Source organism: Triticum dicoccoides, chromosome 7B (genome assembly GCF_002162155.2).
Source record: "Triticum dicoccoides isolate Atlit2015 ecotype Zavitan chromosome 7B, WEW_v2.0, whole genome shotgun sequence".
In the NCBI taxonomy this organism is placed as follows: domain Eukaryota; kingdom Viridiplantae; phylum Streptophyta; class Magnoliopsida; order Poales; family Poaceae; genus Triticum; species Triticum dicoccoides.
In genome coordinates, this window is record NC_041393.1 from 490,873,075 (window position 1) to 490,880,653 (window position 7,579).

The 7,579-nt window shown below is 55.7% G+C and overlaps 1 long non-coding RNA gene across 1 annotated transcript; it reads right to left on the reverse strand.

The window, feature by feature from the left end:
* Window positions 1-2,285: 2,285 nt before the first annotated feature.
* Window positions 2,286-2,758, reverse strand: LOC119335904. The gene is made up of 2 exons (XR_005162121.1): window positions 2,582-2,758; window positions 2,286-2,463 (listed from the first exon to the last, which is right to left on the reverse strand). It is a non-coding gene; the product is annotated as an uncharacterized LOC119335904 (long non-coding RNA).
* Between the last annotated feature and the right edge of the window lie 4,821 nt (window positions 2,759-7,579).

Consider the following 7,579-nt stretch of genomic DNA (forward strand, 5'->3'; position numbering starts at 1 on the left):
TAAGATGTTTTAATATTTTTCTGAATTGGATGTATATAGGCAAGTTTTAGTGTGCTTATTATTCACTCATTTCAGTATATATATAATTCGTATTGAAATATCCAAAACTTTTTATATCTATGAATAGAGGGAGTAGTAATTTGGCACCGCGTTATCACAAGAGTAGAGTAGTAGGCTATAGCCCAGTGGAAGAGACTTGTTGCTGGAGCGTTTATTTCTACTCTTGCATCATACAATCACACAACCACCTTTGAGATCATAAACAAGGGTCCTGTTGTTTTCAGTGTTTGCCTGTTCCGCTGAAAAACATTGTATTTGCAAGTCCATCGGATGAACTGCGTCTTATTTTTATTTTTATTTTGAAATCGGAACCCTTAGAGTTCAATCTATTACTAATTAAGAAGAAGAGAGTTGTTCGGTTAATTAACAAAAAACCAGGAGAAAACCGTAACAAAACACCCCACTCACAGGGCACCCGCCGGCCTGGCTACCAACAAACACATTGTCGAGAGGAAGACCATCGTCGAGGCAGTCCGCAAGAGTCATCGTCATCACTTCTCCCCAAGCAGAGAATTACAAGACGTCAGGAAGGCTAGCGACTCCTCCCTGACCCCGCGTCGTCTCCCTAGCGGCTCGAGGGAGAAATACCCTAGCCGCCGTGACTCCTTCCCCTTCCCTCCTAGTCTCGCCACCATCGGAGGGGACTCCCTGGCAAAGACCAGGCTAGCCCCAAGGAAGGTGGCGGCAGGGGCACTTGGTTTCCCCTGTGGTAGCGCGGGCGTGCGGGCGCTCGACGCGACAGAGGAGCTGCGGATGGCAGCGGCCACCGCCACGGGTTGGGCCAAGCACGATGCTCCAGAGTGCATTGCATTGTGGGCGCTTGGCGCGTGGCGGCGGTGTGGCCTTGGCGGTCCCCTGCTCGGCGGCTTAGATCTGGGGATCCTTCGCCGATCTATGGCCCTAGGTCGGGCATCAAGGTTGGTGCTCAGCCTGTCTAGCGGTGCGGCGGCGGCAGTCGCCTCCTGCTGCACGCTTCCATGTTGTGGTGGCCAGCCAGGAGGCGGCGGCGAATCTGTTCTTCAGATATGTCTGGTGGTGAGTTTGGAGCGGCAATACTACCGATGAAGACCGAGCCTCGACCACGGTCATAGCGGATGATGGTGGCGTCTTTTGGCGTCGTTCCTTGCCGAAGGCATCGTCATAGCAAGTCGCGTCGCTCCTTTCGACCCGCTCTAGGGAAACCCTAGATCTATACTCCCGGATCGGATGATGGCGACGTCTGGCGCCGCGCTTCTTGCTGAAGGCATCGTTTTGGAGCAGGTACTGACTCGAGTGGACAGGTGGCAAAGCGGCATGGTTTTTTTCCGCGTCATCGACAACGGGTCTCGGCGATATGGTGCAGCGGGGTCTCAGCGGTGGACGCGTGTTGATGGACGAGCGCATGATGGTGGTGGTGTCTGGTGTCGTGGTGACGTCAACGGCAGTTAGGCCTGGCAAGATCGATGCGTTAGTAGCTGTTCTGAAGATGGATCGGTGGAAGACGGTGACGGCTACCTCTGTAGCGTGCGTGTGCGGTGACCACTGAGAGTGAGCCGGACCGGTGTGTGCCCCACACCCAGCAATGCCGCTTGGTTGAGGCCTTCGGCTTTAGATGTTGGGTTTTGGTGTGAGGTTTGAGTACGTGGCTCAGACAATCTGCACCCCTTCATCAAGTCGATAAGTACAACGACAGATGTTGCCGAGATGGTGGCTTCAGATTTATTGATGTATTACTTTGTGAGGTCTTGATAAATAAATAATAAAATGATTGCATGCATCGTCCTAATGCAGAGGCCGGAGTCATCATTCTTTTTGAAAAAATTCTTCTTCCCAAGCAAGTGGCTTCGACTTCACCTCGTCATACCATCCAGGGGCATAGCCAGGCCCCGGGCTACCAGGGCCGTGGTGTTGAAAACGTTCGTTGAATGTAGCTACAGACGCGCACCGTAGCTGCAAGTAACACTGTAGCAAGGAAGACGGCCTGGGGCGTGCAGATATTCTGGCTAAGGCACTGGTAGTACCATCCACGAGGTCACCACCGAAACAACAGCCCGAAGCACACGCCGACCTATGCCAAACAGCCGACCACATAAGCGCCAGTAGCAGGCAGCTCCGATTTTGTAGGCGAGCGACGAAGGGAAAATATGCCAGGGTTGCGCCGCATAGGATCCTCGAAGGGGAAACATCGTCGAGCCCATCACATGTCATATATTCAGCCATGCTTGTTTTCCTTAACATTCTGTAAGTAAATGATTGTGACCTTGATAAATCTCTCTTATTACACGAGAAATATAATACCGCAAGACATGCTAAAAGACCATCGTCGACGACATAAGTCATAACATATGCTTGGGACTGAGCCCTGCTGCTATCCACATCCTGGACAGTTCGGAGAGGGCAAACCTGAGCAGCCGGCTGGGTTCTCTGCGATGATGTTCAAAGTACATATCAGGCCATTTGGAAACAGAGCACACTCGGCAGACTGAAATATGAACACATGCATGGGAACTTCAAGAAAAATGAAACATGCATGGGTACTTACGACGAGTATCGCAGTGTGCAGGTGGACCAAACCTTCCACCACGACCTGCATGGCCACCGACGATTAACAGCAGTAACGTGAGGATGGCAAGAAGCCGAGCAAGGAGGCGGCGACAGTTGGGTGGCGGCATCTTCCCGGATTCGCAGCGCGCTCCGTGCGGGGCAAGTCCGGTAAACCTATACACAGAAAGGGAATGATTGCCATTCCGCTACGCTTCAGCACCTATATATACAGATCCAAACTTATGCATTTCCTCCTTGAAGAGAAAGACCGAAATGAACATTGTTGACTGGGGCTGTCAAGAGGAAAGAAAAGAAAAGAAAAAGGCCTCTTTGTTGACCGGAACCTGCCGAAGATGAGACTTTCTCGGTTCTTCTCGCACATGGTGCGGAAAAGTCTGCATGACTTGTGGCTAAGCTAAGACTTAACTTATGTTGATTATTGTCCAGTACTCCACTCCACACCGCTCGTCGATGATACGCGAGCGTGTTTCGCCAAATGTCTCTTGGCCTGTGTCATCTATTCGTTCCAAGTCTCAGAAGCATGCCATGGTAGGTACCAGTTGTCATCTTGACATTGATGGAAGTGGGTGGGAAGGATGCATGCACAAGGAGACTGGCCTAGTTCAAGGCTCGGTCTTCCTTTGAACAAGTTAGTCTCTTCAAATTCCTATAGTAGGATTCAAGGCATGCGGCTTTAATCTTGTACTATCTCTGCAGTATTATGTTACAGAGGGAGCATGTTTTTCCATATTCATTGGTTTACCGAAAAAGGCTTTCGCCCCGCTTTATAAATAAAGCAAACCGCCACAAGACATACAACCACAACAGGTCCACACACACACACCACCCAAGTACCACAACAAAGTATTAAGGTTCTGCTGAGGGCACAGCTCAACAAGCCCAGAAGAAACAAAGCCTGCCCAGTGCAGCGATCTAGTCAGGCTCCGGCGGAGGCGGCGGCGGGGGCGACAGGCGGACGGCCATCGAGCGGAGATCGGCGATGAAGGCAGAGATGGCGTCCCAATCCAGGGGGCGGCTAAGCGGCCGCCAAAGCTGCAAGAAACCCGAGAATTTGTAGAGAGCATCAGTAGCGCGACGAAGAGAAGTACGCTGGATCACTAGCTTATTGCGAACGGTCCAAAGCGTCCAGGCAAGGACCCCAACCTCGAGCCACCTAATGTGGCGAGAGGACGAATGGGACAATTGGAGTTCAGCAAATAAGTCCGGGAAATTGGTGTGGCACCAACTCCCACCGACAATCTCGCGAAAGCAGCTCCAGAGGAACCGGGCGGAGACGCAGGCGAAGAAGATGTGGTTGGAGTCCTCGAGAACAGCACAGAGGGGGCAGATACCAGTGCCCGGGCCATTACGCTTGCGGACCTCCACACCGGACGGGATCCGTCCACGGATCCACTGCCACATGAAGATGCGAATCTTCAGGGGGACGCGGACGGACCACACCATCGATAGGGGGAGGGGAGCGGAGGAGGGGGCAATGGCCAAGTATAGCGATTTGGTAGAGAACTGGCCCGACGGCTCCAGGTGCCAGCGCACAAGATCCTGATCCCCATCCACCACCGGCTCATGCAGAGCAACGCAGTCAAGCAACTCACGCCAGGCGGCGGATTCCGCCGGCCCAAATGGCCGATGGAAAGCGAGGCGCCCTAAGTCAAGAAGGGCCCTATCAACAGAGATCATGGGGACGATAGCGATAGAGAAGAGGGTGGGGAAGCGGGCCGCAAAGGGAGAGTCGCCGGCCCAGCGATCAAACCAGAAGAGCGTCGAGAGGCCAGACCCCACCGAGATAGAGGTACCAATGCGGAGCACCGGAAGAAGCTGGACGAGGGACTGCCAGAACTGAGAACCTCCCGATTTCTGGCAGAAGGCAAGGGGTTGACCACGCAGGTACTTGTTCCGGATAATGTCCAGCCAGAGGCCACCATGACCCTGCGTGATACGCCACAGCCACCGGGATAGAAGGGCAATATTCATCCGTTTAGAGCACATGATGCCCAATCCACCCTGCTCCCTGGGCTTGCAGATGTCAGGCCAGCTGACCATGTGATACTTCTGCTTGCCATGCTCGCCAGCCCAGAAGAATCGGGACTGGATTTTGGCGATCTCCTTATGGAGAGATTCATGGAGGCTGTAGAAACTCATAAGAAACAAGAGGAGGCTGGAGAGGGAGGAGTTGATAAGGATAGTCCGGGCCGCCTTGGAAAGCCACCTCCCCTGCCAGGGCTCGCATCTGGTCTGGAGCTTTGTCATGGAGGGGCGTAGGTCTGCGACAGAGAGGCGCGAGTCACTAATGGGCGTCCCAAGGTAGGTAGTGGGGAAAGAGCCCAGGCGGCAATTAAGTCTGTTGGCAATGGCCACAGACTCAGCGGGGGAATATCCCATCACCATAACATCGCTCTTATCGAAGTTGATCTTGAGGCCCAACATCTGTTGGAAGCAAAGAAGGAGGAACTTGAGGTTGGTGATGTCCATCTCCGAGCCTTCGACCATGATGATCGTGTCGTCAGCATACTGGAGGATGGAGATTCCCGAGCCCCCAGAGAGGTGGGGGTAATACCTCGGATGTGGCCCGCGGCTTTAGCCTTATCGAGAATGGAGGCCAAAGTGTCCACGACCATATTGAAGAGGAACGGGGAGAAGGGGTCGCCTTGGCGCACCCCACATAGGGTAGGGAAGAAGGGACCGATCTCGCCGTTGATGCTGACCGCCGTGCGACCGCAAGAGACCATTTGCATGACTCTCGTGATCCACCAGTCGTCAAAGCCCTTCCGAAGAAGGACTTCCCTAAGGAAGGACCAGCTAACCGTATCATAGGCTTTGTGAAAATCGATCTTCAGAAAGACCGCCTTCAGGTGCTTGACCCGGACCTCATGAAGAACCTCATGAAGCACCAGGACACCATCCAGGATGTACCGGCCCTTAATGAAGGTTGATTGGTTAGGGTGGGTAATCCGATCTGCAAGCAGGGTCACCCTATTGGCGTACCCCTTGGCCAGGATCCGGAAGATCACGTTAATGACCGTAATCGGGCGGAACTGGCGGATGTCAGTCGCCCCAGGGACCTTGGGGATGAGGGAGATGGTCCCGAAGTTGAGGCGGCCTAGGTCAATAGATCCCACGAAGAATTCATCAAAGATGGCCATGACCTCTGGTTTAATCACGTTCCAGAAGGTCTGGAAGAAAATGACCGGAAGACCGTCCGGGCCCGGAGCAGAGGAGGAGTTCATACCCTTGATGGCCTCCCAGACCTCCTGCTCAGAGAAGAGGGCCGTCAGGGACGCGTTCTCTGCGTCAGAGACAAGTTGGGCACCGGCCCAACAATCAGGGGCTAGGGAGATGCCGCTCTGAGGAGCGGGAGAGAAGAGGGAACGATAGAAGCCGTCGACATGGGAGCGGATGTCCCGGGGGTCCTGGAGGAGGGTTACCCCATCCCAAAGGCAGGGAATGGTGTTGCGTCTACGGCGCCCGTTGGCAATCGCCTGGAAGTAAGCCGTATTCGCGTCACCCTTCAGGACCCAACGCTGAGCGCCCTGAAGGCGCCAGTAGGCTTCCTCATCGGTGTAAATCACGGAGAGCTGGTCTTCGAGGTCATAGCGGGAGAGCCACTCGTCCGGGAGAGACCCACCGCGTCAGCCCGAAAGTCGAGGGCCTGGATCGCAGTGAGGAACGCCTTCTTACGCTCCTTGGCGTCACGGCCCAGGTTGGCCCCCCAGCCCTTCATAAATTGCCGGCCACGCTTCGCACAGAAGTGCCACGCGTCAATAGCAGAAGGGGGGCGAGGGTGGGGGTGGGCCCGAGCCTCGATCCACCGAGCACAGACGACGTCGGTAAACCCGGCCTGGGAAAGCCAGAAGGTCACAAACCGGAACCGAGGGGGGATCGGCGGACGCTCATCCGCGGAGGAGAGGAGCAAGGGGACGTGGTCGGAACCAATCCGGGTGATGGCGCGAAGAGAGGCTAGGGGGCATCGGAGGTCCCATTCCGGGGAAACTAGGACCCTGTCCAAGACGGACAGGGTCGGGGAGGCTTGTCGGTTGGTCCAAGTAAAACGTGCCCCAACCCGATCAATCTCCCGGAGGGCGAGGTCGGCAATGTAGTCGTTAAACATGTCCATCCGGGCAAAGCAAACATTGCCATTGTTCTTGCCCTCCGCAACGCGCAGCAGGTTGAAGTCGCCCTCGACAACCACGGGGAGGGAGGCGGCCGAGATTTTCCGGTGGAGCTCCTCCAAGAAGGAGGCCGACCTACTATGATCGGCCGGTCCATAGACAATGATGATCTCCCACTTGAAGTTGAGCGACCTCTCGAAAAGCTCCATGCTGACGAAGAATTCGCCCCTATCCATGCTGCCCACCTCAAAGGTGGCATCCTTCACACCTAAAAGGATGCCACCCGAGTGGCCCGCGCTCCCACTAGAAGGGAGCCAGTGCCACGCAAAGAGGTGAGAGCTCAGCCGGTCAAGCTCAGGGAGCGCAAAATCGCGAGCGGGTGCGTCCCCGAATCTCCGGCACTGCCACCGAGGGAGGAGGGGCCGTCGGCTGTGGCCGAGGCGGAGAGGAAGATCCCCCAGACGTAGAGGCGGCTGGGGGAATGAGGAGGGCCGCCCGGGCCTCCGCAAGTTTCCCATCGAGAACCTCACGGGCTCTGATGGCCGCGATGTGGGCGAGAGGGGGGCCAAATTTCCCTCAGAAAATGATCGCGGAGTCGGAGGCCACTTTGGCGAGATGACCCAGCGGAACAGACTCAAGCGCAGAGAAAGAACAAGACGAAGCAGAGGGGGAAATGGAGGGCGTACCTGGCTCCAGGTTACGGGCGGCAGCGCGGAGCAACTCCCGCTCGGGGATGGGCAGCACCGGGCTGCCCTCAGGGTGGGCAGCGTCCAGCCGAGCACTCCGGCGGGAGGACACCACCGGGGAGGAGGCCGACCGACTGCAACGGGAGTACGCGGCAGACCGGGGAGGGGAGGGGGCTGGGCCGC